Source organism: Megalopta genalis, unplaced genomic scaffold (genome assembly GCF_051020955.1).
Source record: "Megalopta genalis isolate 19385.01 unplaced genomic scaffold, iyMegGena1_principal scaffold0020, whole genome shotgun sequence".
Classification (NCBI taxonomy): Eukaryota; Metazoa; Arthropoda; class Insecta; order Hymenoptera; family Halictidae; genus Megalopta; species Megalopta genalis.
The window spans coordinates 3490299-3508392 of NW_027476090.1; the positions used below are offsets into that span (position 1 = coordinate 3490299).

Genomic DNA, 18094 nt, shown 5'->3' on the forward strand with positions numbered 1-18094 from the left:
AACACGTAGTCACGCGGAATTACGACAACAATAAGCTGTTTTCCGATTGCTGAATCGCCGATGTTTATCTAATCGGTTTATACAAACTAGTCGAAGTCGTGTAGGACGTATTTACCAATTTCGTCGAGTATGTGCCGCGTTCCGTATGTTGTTTACCGTGTGGGAATTACAGCTCGTCGAGGATGAATACAATCATTTACCGACGCAATCCTACTTTCACGGAGCTTCGATTTTTCTAGACAAATACAATGAATCCTCCCTAATAGACGCACAGATCGTTCACAAAAATGGACAATTTGGGAAAAGGAGACACGATTGTTCGAGCCTTGCAGCTCATTTTCATGGTTGTTGACCATGGATAACTATAAAATGCGAGCCTCAAGGCTCGAATAATCGTATCTCGTCTTCCCAAATTATCCATCGCACACCGAATCTTATCCATCGAATAAAACAACAATAATTCCAAAGAATTATCCAGTCATTGACCAGATGTTCAAAGATTCCGAGCATGATCTCTTCCAGCATGGTTTAACCGTTCGAATTTAATATTCATCCACCGGTTTGCGTATCGCTCCACGGAATCGTACGAAGGTTTCTTCTTCTCGCCGCGGTCCTAGTACCAGTCTATATCTCGTTCAGGCGGCAGTGGCACAAGTTCTTCGCATTTTTATTCGGTGTAAATATCGCCAACAACACGAACATCCTTAGCCGTCCGCAAATCCTTGGGTAAATGGAGTAATAACTCCCACGAACGGGATTACGCTCATTAAAATTCATGTTATCGGCCGCTTCCTCCGTTTCCTATATTACGTCGAGGAAGCGTAGGGTTGGATAACTGTTTTCGTAACGGCCGTCAAATTTCAACGAACCCGCCGCGAATACATTACGATTCCCGTGGGCGTAGCATACATCGACCGCATTCTTAAACGCCTCCGTACCTCGTGCACGGGTTGCCGTGTAAATTCCCTCTCATCCGCGCGGCATTGTCCCCAGCCGATTAACATTATCGGTATTGACGGATTGTGCAACGGAGCTACACACGTTGCGCATTTCGAGGAACGATAGCTGAGAATTTTCGCACAAAAGGTCGTTCTTGAAAGCAGTTTCTGCGAGAAACGACACTCGAGGCGTTAAACGTTATGTCAACGAACCGTTTTTCACTTACAACTTCGCTATATTTCTTGTTCAATTCTTCGCGCTCGAACAACGAGATTGTCGACGATCGCGGCATTTTCAAGATGAAATCTTTCTGCTTCGTATGATCTAGATCATTTTACGTTCGACGCGTTAGTTAGTACCTCGCGAATAAATACATTCCAATTATTGGTAGCCGATCCGAGAAAATGATACAAGCGTAAAAAGTATTAAAAATGCATCTTGTACTACGTGTAGAAAATTATTCGATACTTCACAGTGTCTTGAAACATTGAACAGGCGAATTTTCACTTCGATGAACTGTATGAGAATTTAAATATACGTACAGATATTCTACACATTTATTAATATATTTCTTCATGCATTTATATATGTATTAATACATATATTTACATATGTATAGATACATATATTTACATATGTATGGATACAAATATATTTATTAATATATTTAGTAAATTAAACATGCGTATATAGATACCGATACATTCATTAACATATTTAGTGCATTAAATGCATGCATCGATGTCCACCAAAGAATTGGAAAACAAAATTATTTACAACGCTACGTTAAAACATGCCAAACTCTGTCATTCGTACCATCGCCCGATGACTTTAGAAGCATTCGTATTGCAGATCCAATTGCACTGGATGTGACAGCAGTCTGATAATTGTCACAAATGGCCGTTCCTCGCGCATCGCATGTATCGGTAATTTTTGCGTCACGCGAATGGCACTGTCGGGACGCACAATAGAAAATGGAAGAGATACTTGGTAGCGTGGGCGTGAATTGGGAGGCAGGGTGTCAATCACGGACGCGTTGTTTGACAGCGGTTTTCGCGGGAAACGGACCACGCGCCAACGGCTTCAATTGTTCCGGATGTGTGCCGGAGGAACGAGAACAACGCAGAGGATCGGGAACAACATGGTAGATCGTGAGAGCGTCGCGATCGAAAGACGAAGCCGATAGAACGCTTCGTAACGCTCGCGGATCGCGTTCTACTGTGCGGTGAACTATAATAACCATTCTTGACGCGTCGAAGGTGCTTCGGAACGTATCGACGATCTGCGATAGATCATTCTTCAACGAATCATCCGCGGTCGTTATTCATTCTTTGCACTCGAGTCACTGAAAACTATTACGTCGCGTTCCAAAAGCGTTTTCACATTGTCGAATTTGTTTACATTTAAACGCTTCAACTCGCCGCACCGAAAGCTCACGAAATGTCGTCAAATTAAAGTATTCCATTTAGTCGAATGAAAATTTGAAAAGTTAAGTTGCACAATTACTTTCTAGTAATTAGGAAGACGCGATGCATCGGCGTAAATATTCATTTTCAAGTCTAGTCGGAGAACTCAAGGTTATTTAAGTGTTAACAAATTAATCGCGTTCTCCCGATAGATTATAGAGCGAGAAGTGAATCTCGAATGAAAGGGCACAGACAGAAACGATCGGTTTAAACGAAGCAGAACTCGATTTGCTGTGAAACAATACTAGACTGCGATCGATCCGCGATCGCGCGCTCGCACCCTCGCGAGAGACTACTCGAGCCACCCGAAATCTCACGGGGTGAGTGGGGCAGGACGCGGGCCGAACAACGCGGTCACGATCGATGGCAACGAGGAACGTTGTTTTCGTCGTTCTAAGCTTAAAATGTCGTTATAAATACAATAAAATAATATTATCAAGGGACTCCGCTAATCGTTAAACCGCTGTCATCTTTCCTCGTTGTCAAGGTCGAGAATTCTCGATATACAATCAATGTAAAAAATATTCGTACACTGAATGTCCGATTTTTTACGAATTGTCGATACTTGTGAACTGTTACAATTTCGCGAAAAAAGGTCATACCACGTAATAAATCTGGGCTTATTTTGAAGATGAAGTTTCTATCTTCGCAATCCATCGATCAGTTCTTCCTGCCACGCTCTTACAACTCATATGAAACGGAAAACTGAAGACATGACTTTACTCGAAAATGTTACAAATTGAAACGTCTCCAAAATTTTATATGTAAAATAACGAGCTGCATCGATAAGCATATAAAGGTATATCTGATTTCTCTTAACCCTCTATGGGCCGAATTTTTTTCTTAAGTATAAAAAAATTTATGCAACGGAAAATCTATTATTATAAACCTATATATGCTAATTAAAAAAATATTTAACAGTTTAAACGACTTTATTATAATTAATTCAATTTGTAACTTTGAAGTAACAACAGCTTACAATGGTTCCACTTTTGTGCATAAATGCTTAAACGTGAAATTCCATAAAATAGTTTGAATTTGGCGTTAAACGTTGATGTACGTTGCATTTGGAACTGATTGCCAAATAGTTTTTTGTGGTCCTGAATTTTCCTCATCCGATGATAATTCGGTACTAAATTCGTCGTCGCTGTCAATAATATTTATGCGTCGTCTGGTAAATGCTACTTCATCGGACTCAGAATCTAATGAAAAATCTTCGGATCTGTTACCGCTGATGCGTCTAATTCTAATTCCTCTTTTATTTTTACATGATTTTGTATCCATATTTTGGGTATTTGATATATAAATTTGAAAATAGGAGAAAGCACAACTATTATCCCAAATACACTCGAATCTACCACAATATCCTAATGTAACCTGAAAGTTACAAAACTGTATCATATACAAATAGTAACAAAATGATTATTGAAATGCAAATAAATAAATTGTTATTGACATACGAACCCAGAGCTATTATATACGCTTTTTTTTATTTAGTAAACACCGACAAAAGCACAAATAATCTCAATTGCACAAGATGGTCCCTTTGGTTTCTATCTGCAAACAACTTGCAAGGTATTTATTTTGACATTTCAGGTTGACGGTGCTGCCAACCGCCGTCAATGTTGTTATTGGTTATTTCAGAGGAATTATATTATTAAGACGTATACATCATCATGTGAAAAAAACTAGAACTATTTGGTAAAACGTGGACATATTAGTTTGTGACTTGAAAGTTATATGGGCCCATAGAGGGTTAAGAAAATATAGTTGACCTTCACGTGTCCTCTACAGGTCCACCCGGCTGCGTCAGATTATGTGCTCTCAAATAATCAAACTTTTGCCCCTGTAACATTATTCCGTATCGTCAATAGTTTTAGAGACTTTCGGCTGGATTAACCGCAAGAAGAAAATCCGGGAAGAAAAAAAAAAATTAGCGCTTTTAAAGTCTAAATTAAAGTATAAATTATCCTCGTAAACGCGAGGATTTGACTTGTCGTCTGATATGAGTATCCAGGAGCGTGTGAAGTAACATAGGACGCCAAAAAAATGGCTTCGTTGTGTCTGTTGACAAAACGTAAACATTTACACATGGACATAGGTAAATGTAGTCTGCCTTCGTCAGCGCGTTCAGCATAGGTACGCGAACGTAGCCTTGAACGTAACCATTCCAAATAGCTGAACTATTCTTCCGCAGTTTGCAGTGATAGACAGATCATTCAGTGTCTTCCATTCATTTTTGTCTGTTCGACGGTTTCTTTCTCCTTCTTCTGCTCGATATTGGCGATTAAATATTATCGTTTGAACTTATGGACGAGTTTCGATTAAGACACCGCGACTTGAATTTGTAGTCGATACATTGTCATTTCCCGTGGGAAATATCCTAGGTATCTGAGAAAAGATACCAGGCTGGGAAAGGTTGAAACTGTCTCAATTCAGCATTCAAGAAAAAGAGAAAGTGTCGAATCATCTTGTCAGAATAAATATTATACTGGCACGTTGCGCAATCGTATCGAGCCAGAACGTTTTCTTGCTGTGTGCTTTAACAAATATCTGCGGTTACCCTGTAATCAGAAAGACATTGTTCCTCTGCAGGCTGACACATTGCTTTCTAGCTTTCCTTTTGTAATAACATATTACTTGGGACGTTGTTTATTGTTCGTACGGGTACCAATTTCTGTCTATAACCGAAATGAAAATTAACCCTAATTCATGAAAACAAGAACTCCTTGCTATTTTAATAACCACTTTCTTTAGCGAAAAAAGTAATTAAATCTGTATTCAAATTTCTCTAACCTCTGTATAGTATATTTCCTGTAATTGCGTGCAGTTCAACGACGCACAAAAACCGTGACTGTTCTTCAGTTCATAGCAACTGCAGCGAAACACTTGTATGTACAGTGGTCTCCCGTATAACGCGAATTAGTATAAGGCGATGAAAAATATGCGACTAGTACTCGTACAGCGCGATAAACAATTCCGTATAATACGTAAGATAAATTCGACATAGAACCGCTACTAACAAGTAGCGGTTTATAAAAAAAATAGTAATAGTAATACACACATAAGAGAAAAATAATTTTATTCAACTATTAATAAAAATAAAAATATGCACTTCACTATTTAACATTTATTCACTATCAGAAGCATCAACAAATAAGTTCCAACGACGCCGTCTTGTTAATATTGGTTGTACAGATTCATCGCTCGAATAACCCATAGTTTCGTCTTGATTGTTATCGTTGATTAAAAACAGTTCTTCCTCTAGATCATTTGTAGACTGAAAATATGGGGATAGACAATCACTCAATTTTCTTTGAAATTCCGTAAACCGCTCTATTGGCGGATCAATGTTCGTAAAATGTGTTTCTAACGTTTCGGCTATTTGTATCCTGTTCGAAATCTGAACGAAAAATTTCAATTCAGGCATCGCCGAAGACAAGCAAGGCTGGGCGTGCTTGAAGTTACATAAATTGATCGGATAATGTGAGTTCCGTATAGCGTATAGATTTCCTATTACGCGGAACATATCCCCCACGTTGTACGGGAGTCCGATGTATTTATAAATATGTAACATAAACAATAAACAACTATATACAAAAAGTATGTATGGAATCTCGCATTGCTTATTATCGGTAATAATTATTCTGTTACAGAATGAATGTGTCGAAGATGAAACTAAATTAGCGTGCACTATTCTTTTTATTTTCTTTTTTTGTCGTTCAAAGTGGTAACGAAAATAAAAAAAAGTATTTTAATCATTGTACAGTAAACCAGTCCCTTGAACACTAAAAAGAAGATTCAAATCATTTAGTCCAATTCTTAAAAAATTATTATTATTATTTTTAAAGTGTTTCGAAAGGTGTTCGAATATTTTTTTCCAAGGATTGTATTAAAATTCAAGCGCATTTCGTTTGCTTGTTATCATTTTGTTCACCGCGCCAACAATTCCGAAAATGTTACAAAGTTAAAGTATTTCATTTAATCAAATTAATATTGAAAAGGGAAGCTATTTAAGGAAAATTTATGCTCGACGAATTCGCGGTTCCGATTGCAAGAACGTCCCTCCGGTAGAAGCGCAGTCGCGTATCGAATAATACAACGTTCTCCACGGAATTATTTAATGCGATACCCACGCACGCGCGGCTGCCTTGGTTCGTATTATTTAATCCGTCGTATAGCTTTAATATAGACCTGTTCCAGGTTGGCGAAGCATCGACCGTGTATCGGACGCGAATTATCATGATTATTAACGGTACCAGAAATTCCCCGGCCCCGTTCGCAACACTCCAACGCATTTTCCGTGTTTGCACGAGCCCCGGCATCTGTCGACAATTTGCCCGTGAAATCGCCTGCTGCTTTGCATTTCATCATGCGTCGCAGAAATCCGCGGTTCCTCTCGTAAACTTCTTCGCTCGTCCCTAATTCCCAGCACGCCGGCAGCCGGCACAGTTTGCATGAATTTACTTCTTCGTGTCTCGCGTTTCTTCGACCTTCTCTTTTAGTCCAGATTCTTCTTTTTGCCACGCTTCCTCCGTCCCGCGTAATTTACGGCGGGAGCTTTTACTATGATAAACTTATCGAAAGCATTACGAAAGTACAACGGTAATAGGAAGAAATACAGATAAGATGTTCCAATTGCGTGAAACAATATTTGTATCTGGTAAACGTTTGTTGTTGCATTTTCTTTCAAATTGTCGATAAGATAGGCGAATCTTTTGTTCTTGTATTTTCTATGCGATTGCTGTACTTCCTTCGAAGAGAAATTCACTGACCCAATTTCGGACGATCAAGACTAAGCAGATCTTTGTGCTTTTGGGTCCGCAATTTCAATTTTTTCCAATGCGCCGTTATCGCGTAATATTTCTCTTGGCGAATCGATCAGCTTCCACCGATTTAATTTGTTTTCTCGAATGCTTCGCTATTAGAAACGTGCACGAATTCATTCGACCATGGTTGAGTGGAACAGAATCATCATTTCCTAAATATGTTTTTGATTTTACAATTGCAAAATTTAATTTCATTATTCTGCGCTGTCCAACTATGTCCATTATGAATGAAACAGACTTTGATGATTTAAAGGGTGATGCAAAAGTGAGTAAAGTACCAAGCAGGATAAAGTTGCCTAATATAAGACCCTACGTTGCGAAAAGTTTTTGGAGGAGATCAATTATATTACAAATATCTTGAATACTATTGTATAGTGCATTCAATTTGTGCCGAAGAAACAAGTTCCATATGGCCAACGCGTGGAAAAAAAGGTGAAAAAAATCAATTTCCTAGGAAAGCCAAACCAGATCTCGTATTAGGAACTCCTTTTTCAAATCTGTGAATTAGCATATTTTCAATTTTTGTCTGTATTTTTCAGTTTATTGGAAAAGAATACGTATTTTTGTTTTCAAACGTGCATCTACTTTTAGTTAGTTATTTAAATTCGGTACTTACATCATATGTTCTAGTTCAAGTTAGCCAGTCCTATGTTTTTACTAACTAACTTTCTTTTATCTATAGCACAACCGAGCAGAGGGTGATTATACGTGAACAAAATAAGAAACAAATTTGGTATAACATTTTTTTATCCGGAACTCTGTTTTCGAGAAAATCGACTTTAAAGTTTGTAAAGGATATATTATTATTGTTCTACCACAGGTATTCCATCCAAGTTAGTGTTTAGGAACATTGACAATGATGAAAACGTTCCGTTTACTACGTACTGTCCGTTGCTCAGAAAAAGTCCATCGTTTCGGCAGAGTGGCAAGGGAGTATTGCGCTCGCGCTCCGCCTGAGCTGCACGCCCGTAATCCCCACTTTTCTATGACCTCCCGAAACCCACTTCTATTGGTAAACGAGAAGACCCACTAGCTAATTGACCCGAGGGGCGAGGGGTATAGATCGCCCGCTCCACCTAATCACGTCTCTTGTTCAACGCGTAACTTAGCCAATAATAAACAAAAGTCTGGAATCAAATAAAAATTGGAAGAGGCTAGGTGAAGCGGGCGACCGACTCCCCTTGCCCTTTGCGTCATTTAGTTTATGCGTAGTGTTTCATTTTCTCGCTTCCCGATATTACCTTCGGGTTCTTAACGTTATACATTAATGTAGGCGTAAGATATCATATGATACAACATAAATATAAAAAAATATGTGTACAGTACTGCACGTTTGCTGCATAATCCAATGAAACGTTAATCAAGATGCTAATTAGTAATTAGTAATTACAAATAATCATGTGAAGAAGAATTTGATGTTAATGTTTTAGGGACAAGTCAACGCTCTTGCATCTTGTATTTGTTGCATCTGTTTCACTTTGTCTCGATTGTACTCTGCCGCTAGTACACGTACATACACAAAGTCTGATATTCTCCTAGCCGAAAATGACGATCACGGGGGAGCGAGACGCGACGGGGAGATAGGAGGCGTTGTTTGTTTTTAATCAGCCGAACTCGAGTCCCTTGTTTCGTGGAAATTGAGTGTGGCGGCTAATTTGAGAGCTAAACATATAAATATACATATACGCATACGCATACGCATACGTATATATATACATGTACATACAGGGTGTCCCGAAAATGTCTCGCAATCTGGAAATGGGAGGTTCCTGAGATCATTTGAAGTAACTTTTTCCTTTGCGAAAATTTTCTCCGAGGCTTCGTTGACGAGTTATTAACGAAAAACACTGACCAATAAGAGGCAAGCTTGGCTGGCGCGCGGCGGCCCAGCCAACGAGTGCACGGAGCCCAGTTCCGCCCATTGGCTCGGCCGTCTCGCGTCAAATGATCTCGCCTCTGATTGGTCACTGTTTTTCGTTAATAACTCGTAAACGAAGCCGCGGATTGTATTTTCGCTAAGGAAAAAGTTGCTTCAAATGACCTCAGGAATCCCCTACTTTCGGATTGCGAGACATTTTTGGGACACCCTGTATATGTGCATATAAAATCAAATATACGATATTTACAATAAAATTCCGTCCTTGCTGTTTATTTTGTACGCTTTCAGTATTTAGTTTTAATAAAAGTACTTTGAATGGATCTCATATCGGACACCTTCATCATTGAACCTATGCAACTATTTCCGAGGATCTATCTCACTCGGAGAGCAAAACAAGTTGCATCACCGTTGCAAAATAATCTCCGAAAATTGAAATTCGTACGAAGACTTTGCTACCGTTAATCCAGGGTCAGGAAACCATATAACGAGACGATCTCCGGGAAGATCGACTAAATCAAGGCCAGCTAATTGCGGCAGGAAATCGAAGCAGCGAATGTGTCCGAGCTGAATCCTAGCCGATGAATAAATGGAAGGGCTCGCGAGAACTTTTTATCGCGTTGTTTATCGTGGTTCGGTGAATTATTGACAAGAATGTCGAGACTCGATCGGGGAAGGTGTACATACACATCCTCTTGGCGTTTATTAACGGGCGCGGATGGTGTGAACGGGTCGGATCGGGCCGCGCTGCGCCGCGACGGGATTATTTGCTCTCACGGCCGGCACGCGTTCTCGCAGCCGGTTCACGCTCGTTGAGAAATTACTTCTTCATCTGGGTCAACTTACGTCGAAACAATGCGCCAGGCTCGTTACCTCGGGACGCGGGCCTGATATCGATCTGCACTGAATCATTACGGCTAGGAGCCGCGCGGAAAGGAAACCGCACAACGACCGCGAGAGATTCGTTGCCCCGGCGATACGAAACTTCTCGCCATTGACTTAATTAATCGTGCGTAACGACGTTACGAGGGGCACGTAATCGCGGTGTTATTGAAGGTGACTGTCTACGGTGGAGCGTCATTTGCCTAGACCAGACAATGTTTGACCTAATTAATTTCGTCGGTGCACCCAATTCCCGTGATATCTTGCCCGAGGTGCTATTGTCGTACCACGCGAACCGTCTACAAAATTTCATGAAATTAAAGTATCTTGTTCGACTGCCACGCGAACTGCCTTAACAATTTCGTAAGATTCAAGTATATTATTTAATTCAATTTAAATTGGAAAGTTAAATAGGACGACGTGAATTAATTGTCCAATGTCCTTACGTTTTATGGATCGCAACAAAATTGGGAAGATACGATAGATTTGCGTACCAATTAACTTTGAACTCTGAAGCAAATAATTCGGTCACCCACGTATGGGTAACACGTGGCAGTCATTTCGCGCAACGTTTGCAAAGGGCAAGGTTTGATTTTAGTTTATACGGCACTTGCAAAATCTTCCAAAGTACTCCAAGTGTTAATCAGATTTTGATTGAAAAGTTAAATTGTAGAATGTTACTTTTGCAATATTCTCGCGTTTTAAGAGTCCTAAAAAAATTAGGAAAACGTAATAGATTTGCGTAACAATTAATTTTTTCAAATCTGAGCAAATAATTCTGCCACCCACATATGGGTAACATGGCAGTCAAAGTGCTAATGGCAGACGAATGTTCGTACGAATGCTTACATTTTTTATTTATTTATTTACGGCAAGACGAATCCCTTTGGAAAGCATACAATAACGATTACAAATTAACGGTAGGAGTCAAGAACGATGCTCCTGGCGCACAAATACGCCGAGGAGAAAGAACTCGACTGTATACAATAGACATTAACGCTTCTGAAAATTTCATTTAAATTATTATTACCGCGGCGTATAATGTGATTCTCTTGTTTTCAAATAGTTTGGTGCCTAATGGATGTTCGAGATGCGAAGCATAAAATCGGTCTAGTTATAACGAGCACGAGATGGAACCATTGATGACTTTAGACACGATTAAGAGATCGAGTAAAGTGTGGCGTGTTCGAAAATGAGAAAGTTTAAATTCGAACGTAAGGTTCGTGTGTGTGTGGCTGATTGTTGACATTAGAAAGACTCATTTATCGGAATGAGCGAACTTCTCGATTTAATCGTACACTATAATAAAAATTGTGAAATGTCTAGTGTAATATATTTTAGTCTTAATAGTTTTTTAACAATAGCTTGTTCGCCGAAGAATTCGAGAATATACGAGCTCATTTTGTGTTTGGAACGATCACGGATGGACGTATATTCATCGATCAATTGAACAGGTGAAATTCAAGACGGTCTTCGGATAAAGTTTAATTTCGTATGAAGATCTGCGATCTCCTCGTACGAATGTTATTTTACGATTGCTATAAAACGTGAGAGCTGGTTCGTTACCTAACAATTAGCACGCGCGATCTTTGATAGATAATCGCGACGAACCGTGTTTTTGAGCGCATACCAGTGTACGCGTTATACAACCGTTTTTCTTAATAAAAGTTTCATTGCTCGTCTCAGTTTTATTGTTTCCCGAATGTTTGACCGTATTTATCTGGGAAAATCTGTAGCGCAGGGAGCTGAGGTAATTGTGATAAGAAACTAAATTCACAGAGTGTTTGAACCGGAATGGTCTAACTGCATTATCGACGTCTAACGTATGACTAACTGATAATGATATTGCAGCGTAACGTAGTCTTCAGCGCAGGAAAAAAAGGCAGGTGTTACGAATTCTTCGCGGACATGGTATCGTGGGATGCCGAGGAATTTCTTGGTCACAATGAGGAATGGACATCGTCTGTCTGAACAGCTTCAGTTGAATATTTACTAGTGCACACGGTGGTCGTGATCATTCAGGGCTCTTCTAGGATCTACGATGTCAGTGAGTAACACATCGACTGGCTTTAAGTGCTGCATTTTCTGTGCACTTACTTTTACGAAATAAGCTACTTTTTCCGTGCAATAACGCATTTTCATGAACGAGGATTTCTCTAATTAATCGTCTCCTGAGAAGGGTATAGAGCAGCGGTTATTGTAAGGTGACCAATTGCTATGCCCTTGGTACGTTTCCGGGCATAATTAACTTTATATTTGTAAAGTAAAGAAAATAAATAAATATTTAACTTTATGTTAATAAGGCAGATTAAATTTTGTTATTCGTTTTTTTGTTTGTTTAGTTTTTAGTTTAAAAAAACTCAATATATCTTATTCGATAAATATGAAGTTAATTACGGCCGGAAAGAAATCAAAGGTTCCTTTTCAAGAATTCTTACTGTACAACTAACAAGTACAATTGTATCTTTACGATTAAAAAGATGAATTGCAATGGCAAATGTGAAAAAGGAATACTAAAATTCACTATCGGCTGCCTGTTTATAACCAATTATTTTTCAGCTGTAAAATATTCTTCCAATTCTCGAATATCCAGCAAACACGACGTTGTCAAAGAAATCTCGAGGTCGCGTGCGAACGAATTTCTAAATAGTTTCTGAACAAAAATTCGCTAGAAACTTAAACGATAGGCGAACTATTTAGCAAAAATAATCTATAGAAATTTGACATGCTGTTTTCCTTTTAATGATATCACAGTGTAAGGGAAGGTATCGTTCGCGATAAACTATAATAAAAATGCTAACGGACGCAATATTGTCGGACATTTTTGTAGCCCAAATTCTTTGGCAATTTAAGGTCAATTTCAGTCTACCCGAGACCTTAGCTCCTCCCCTCGTCAGGGGAAATCGCCGAAAAGTAATTTACCCGGTGTCCGGCGAAAAAAGGAGAATATCGAGCGACACTCGTCCGACTGGTCAGAGGAAGAGAGTAAATAAAAGCGGGTCCTGCATACCAAACTTCACGTTGCACGGCCACATATTTGGTACACGCGGCAACATATTCGTTTATAAACAGGAGCACGTACAGAGCGTTGCAAAAACGGAGGAACGCTCCTTTTTACCGAATTTTATGGTCGCTCGGACATGTTCTCCATCTTGATTGACGCTTTCTAGTATCTGCGATATTGCTTCGACGCGGCGTGAGAATTATCCTCCGTTTCGTTGCAATAATACATCGATTGCGATCCTTTCGTACACGATTCAAGAACACTTTTCATCAACTGTATTCGCGCGAAAGTTAAAATATTCATTCGAACATGTTTAAAGAAGAGGAATTTATTGCCCCGGTTAAATAATTTATTCGATACGTTCGAACGTATCGCGTACGACAGCGGATTTTATTGCACGGAAAAGTTTGCACGTGTTTTTTCAGTCGATCATGACGCTTTCCAAGTATGTACGTTCTGCTAGAACATTTCGCACCGAGAACTGTACCGTATGTTTGTCAACCGATCTTGACACTTTCTAAGGTTTTGCTAGAACACAGTATCTCTGAAATTTCTATTTACCTTTGCCAATACTTGACAGCCATTGTCTGGAAGGAAAAAGAATGTCTACTGCGACAGTGACTTGGAAAATCGCGAATCTATACAGAACTATTTAGTTGGGCAATGAAATTTTGTTAATTTCAATTTGATCGAATTTAAGTTTATTTAATTTTAATATTTATTTAATCTATTAAATTGAGTAAATCTTATTCGTCTGCTCTACGTCGAAACAAAATTTGATTCTTCTGACATAAAGACATTAAGAACGAAAAGGTACTAATCAACGTAGATATAAAAGTGATCACATTGATCAAAGGATTGATCTGTCATTTTATACTCAACATTTGCAATGACGTAGAATAAAGGTAAACCAAATGCAGGCCTCGGAAATAAATATAATTGTATGTTTATCGGCGCTGCAAATGTCGGTAAATTAGTCTCCCAGATAAGCACAACTTGTAATTTCGAATGAAAACAACGTATAATGGGTTAATTGTCATTGCCAGTGAGCGAACACGCGGCGTGGAATGCGCGTATAGCTCGCGGGTCATAACGGCCAAAGATTCTTCTTCGAGGCCTTTGCCCGGACTACTTTGCCCAGCGGAGTCGAAACCGAACCGAGAAATTCCAACGAGATCGTTAAGGAACCGGGCGGACCTCTCAGACGGCTCGCAGATGCCTTGTACACCGCCATTATCAGTGTCAACGAAGATTGAAAATGGACATGGCCTCTGCTCTAATCGCGAATGTCGCGCAGATAATAGTTGTTTACATACAAAACGAGTCGAGCAGGCTCGCGAATTCATGCTCGTTAGCCAGCGCGCATTAGCTATGGTTTGGGTGACCCTCGATTCCCATGATTAATTTCGGTAACGGTCAATCTTATGCGCTCGGATCGCGAAAGTGTCCTTTGGCAAATTGTGAAATATATTCAGTGACGAGTAGACCACGGGTTTTTATTCATTCGTGGTACATGCGCGTTTTTAAAATGCAATTAAACGTCCATTTGATCGAGATCTAATTGCGTTATTATTCTTCACTTAGCAGAAGGAATTTTCTAGCCGATGCATGAAATCCTTCCCAGCTTTGGATTTTTATAAAAGAATTCGTAAAAATAAAAACTTGCACAAAGTAACTGAATTAGCCTGTATTATTTTTTACGTAATATATAAATGTATCGATAATAAGTGAAAATTAGGCGCCTTCACTGATCGGCACTTTTCAGTTCAAGTCAACATTCTGCGTCTCGATTGTGATTTTGAAATCACAAACGGATTTATTCCGTTTTGTAATATAATTTCATTTTCAAGCACGATTCAAAAATATCTTGTTCCGTTGTTGTTCCTCCGTAATCGCGGCGATCATGATTTTCAATATCACACATCGGAGATATTATGAATCTGTTTTTTGTTAATTCGTTCTTAATTCATATGCCAAAATTGACATTTCTTGGTTTCGAGTTACATAAAACTTTTTGTAACCATTCGAAAAATTCGAATTATAACGGGTTAAATGTTAGTTCGGTTGTATTAGTTATTATTATATAGTTAGGTTAAATAATTGTCATCAGAAATATTCTTCTTGCGTATTTTGAAAAGTCGTGGCTCATACAAACATGTTTTAAAATTCTTTTGAAGTTTTTACTACCTGTCGCGCATTCATTTTTGTCACAAGCGGAACAAACGATCATTAATAAATGCGAAAAAACAATACATCGATGTATATATATATCTTTTCTGTAATCTTTGACAAGTCGAAAGGGACTATCGCGCAACTCCTTTTCATTGAGGAATTTGCGGGTGACCTTGGAATGGTCTATCAACGGCCTCCTAGCTTTCCCCACTCGTCCACGATCATTCATCTAGATTAACATGGCACATCGGGTTAAAGATCTTGTTCGCCGTTAAAATACACCGTTATCGTGTCTGTTTGTATTCACCGTTAATCAACATCCACTTTTTTTTTGGTTTCCTTCATTTCATAACTAAACATGCATTCAAATGTATCGTGGAACGTTCGTCAAGATTACGTCGCGCAATACGTCATTCGATTCTCACGATGGAACGCGATCGTTTGTCGGGTGTTTTTTTTTTTGTAAGACAAACGAACGTTGGCATCGGACAGATTCGCGCGATAAGAAGAGACTGGCGTTGATAAACGATTAATTCCTTCGAATCCCTGAATTTATATAAGTCGAATTTATCTTGTGCCGTTCCTAGAAAGCGGTTCAATCAGTTGCCCGGTATCTAATGCACGAAGATCGAAGAGAAACGGTGCGAAAAAGATCGCGTAAAAATGGGAGAAGACATCGGCGTAGCGGAAGAAACGAAATCGATTATGATTTTAACGCGATTGGTCACGATTTCTAAATTTCATGCTGCTTGTGTATCGGCCTGTTTATCGATACCGATACCGAACTCGAAATGGTATCTTCGTTGCCGATATTCATCTTAACTCTTAACTCGTTTTCACCGATTAGTTCTTATAAGTAAAATCGACGGTTATAAAAGTTATTGGCTCAGGCTTATCACAGCGATAATTTGTTCGACCTTGCGAGGTCCTATTAATCTATGTATTTTTATAAATGTGTTACGCGACGAAAATAGATTTTTTTTTAACAGGTTTGACACGTCGCATACGAATAACACTAATTTTTTGGCAGATTTTGGTCAAACTGAATATTACTAGGATTTTTTGAATAGGAAAGAGTTAACACTAAACCAACCGTGCCGGTCATAATGACCGGTTTCACATTCTTTGCTTTCAAGCTGATGAAATTATAAAGAGTCTTTGGTAAGAAATGATCGAATATATTTCTTAATTTAGGCATGCGTTTTACTAGAAATGGCAAGTTGTCTATAAAAATTCTAGTATAAGACTAATATCTTCTGTCTCTCTCTTCTAAAATAATATCCTTGGTCAATTTGAACTTTCCAATTTCGGTTTTATTAAATAAATGACATCCATGATGTGGAAACTTTTGATGTTGATATTCGGCACTTGACACGTATACACCGACACAAATGATCAACGTGGCAGCCAACGTGTTAACGATTTTTTAACTAGATTATGCTCGAGTGTTCGCGAACTTCCGGTAGAAAATTCGTACATATTTTTGGTTCTAGGCATCCGATGAGAGATTTCGGGCTTGTAGCTTTCTCCCGAGGGTAGAAAACAGCTTTCCAGCGGTATTTTGTTATGCCACGAAAACCTGATGCCCGCGTGCACAGGTAAAAAGTGCTCGTAGAAGACCGAGACGCGACGCAAACAAGCCGAGCGTGTGCTCGCGCTACATCACGCGTCATTAACGTCTGTCTGCGATGTCTTCAAGGTCCGCGAAAGTGAAGTTTTTCCTGCACGACTGACGACAGGATCGTACACGAAACGATCTCTCCTGATGCCGAATGAAACCGAAGGAAATTGATATTTTATCGATCAATCTTTTCCGTCTTCCATTTCGAGAAAACAGATAAGACGATTTACCGAGAAACGATTACTCTTTGATTGCTCGTCCCGCTTCTGTAAGAAATACGAGAGAGAATATTTCTCTCGTGGAACTCGGTGCAATGTGCACTTTTTGTTACGTTTAATTATCGAATTTACATACTCAGCAACAGCTTCGTAACATGCCACATAATTGGCAACAGCTGACCAGACGAATGGCAAAACAAATTCACAAGAAGCGTAAGAAAATTGATTTCCTTCCCTAACGAATTCCCTTTCCCTTGCGAACCTTTGTTTCCACGTTCGATATTCGCTTGAAATTTCACGGAGGTAAAGTGAAATGGGATAAGTGCAGACTAGTTTTTGTAAGGTTGGGCGCGAAACGGGCGCATTTGCAATCGCCAACAAAAACTGTTATTATTGTCTGTGCATAAAACATTGTTATGCTATTATTGCTCAAGGTATACGAACACTGTAGTCATTTTCATGTTTAAATTTTCGTAATGCCCTAGTTTCTAACAAACTAGGGTAACAGCGTGATAAATGATTTTTACATAAACTTGGACAAAATACTACATTTTTATGTATTTCAGATACACATTTCTATTTACGATATAAGAAGTATTTGCAACCAATTCGCGACTAACATAAGAATTTCTAAATGTTTTTAATCGGATTAAATTTAAAAGAACATGAGACACATAGAGATACGACAGATGTATCATAAAAATGTATAATAATAATATATAATAATATATCGTAAAAAGAATTCAAATGAAAAATGAAACTAACTCATTTCAATCCATAATAACGGAACAAAATTTTTGTATTAAAGCAAAATAAATTATTTGTATATTTTTAATTCTGTGCCCTATATTTTGCGCAATTGAAATAAACAATGGCATTGTTCATACTCAAGTGCTTTCGTTCTCATGAAAACAAATGCAATCATTTTGACAAGCTTCTCTGGCCAATCATTCCACGGTGCGTCCGTCGAACATTAGTATTTCTAAATAAGTTTAATTAGTATTTCTTATTATTAATTATATCTAATTAGTATTTCTTAATACTAATAATATCTAGTTAGTATTTTTTAATATTAATAATATATCTA

The 18094-nt window shown here is 38.7% G+C and overlaps 1 protein-coding gene across 4 annotated transcripts in view; it reads right to left on the reverse strand.

Annotated features, from left to right (window-relative positions):
* The window catches only part of LOC117227324 (uncharacterized), a 106987-nt gene that overhangs the window by 85629 nt on the left and 3264 nt on the right, over positions 1-18094 (reverse strand). The window lies entirely within an intron of this gene.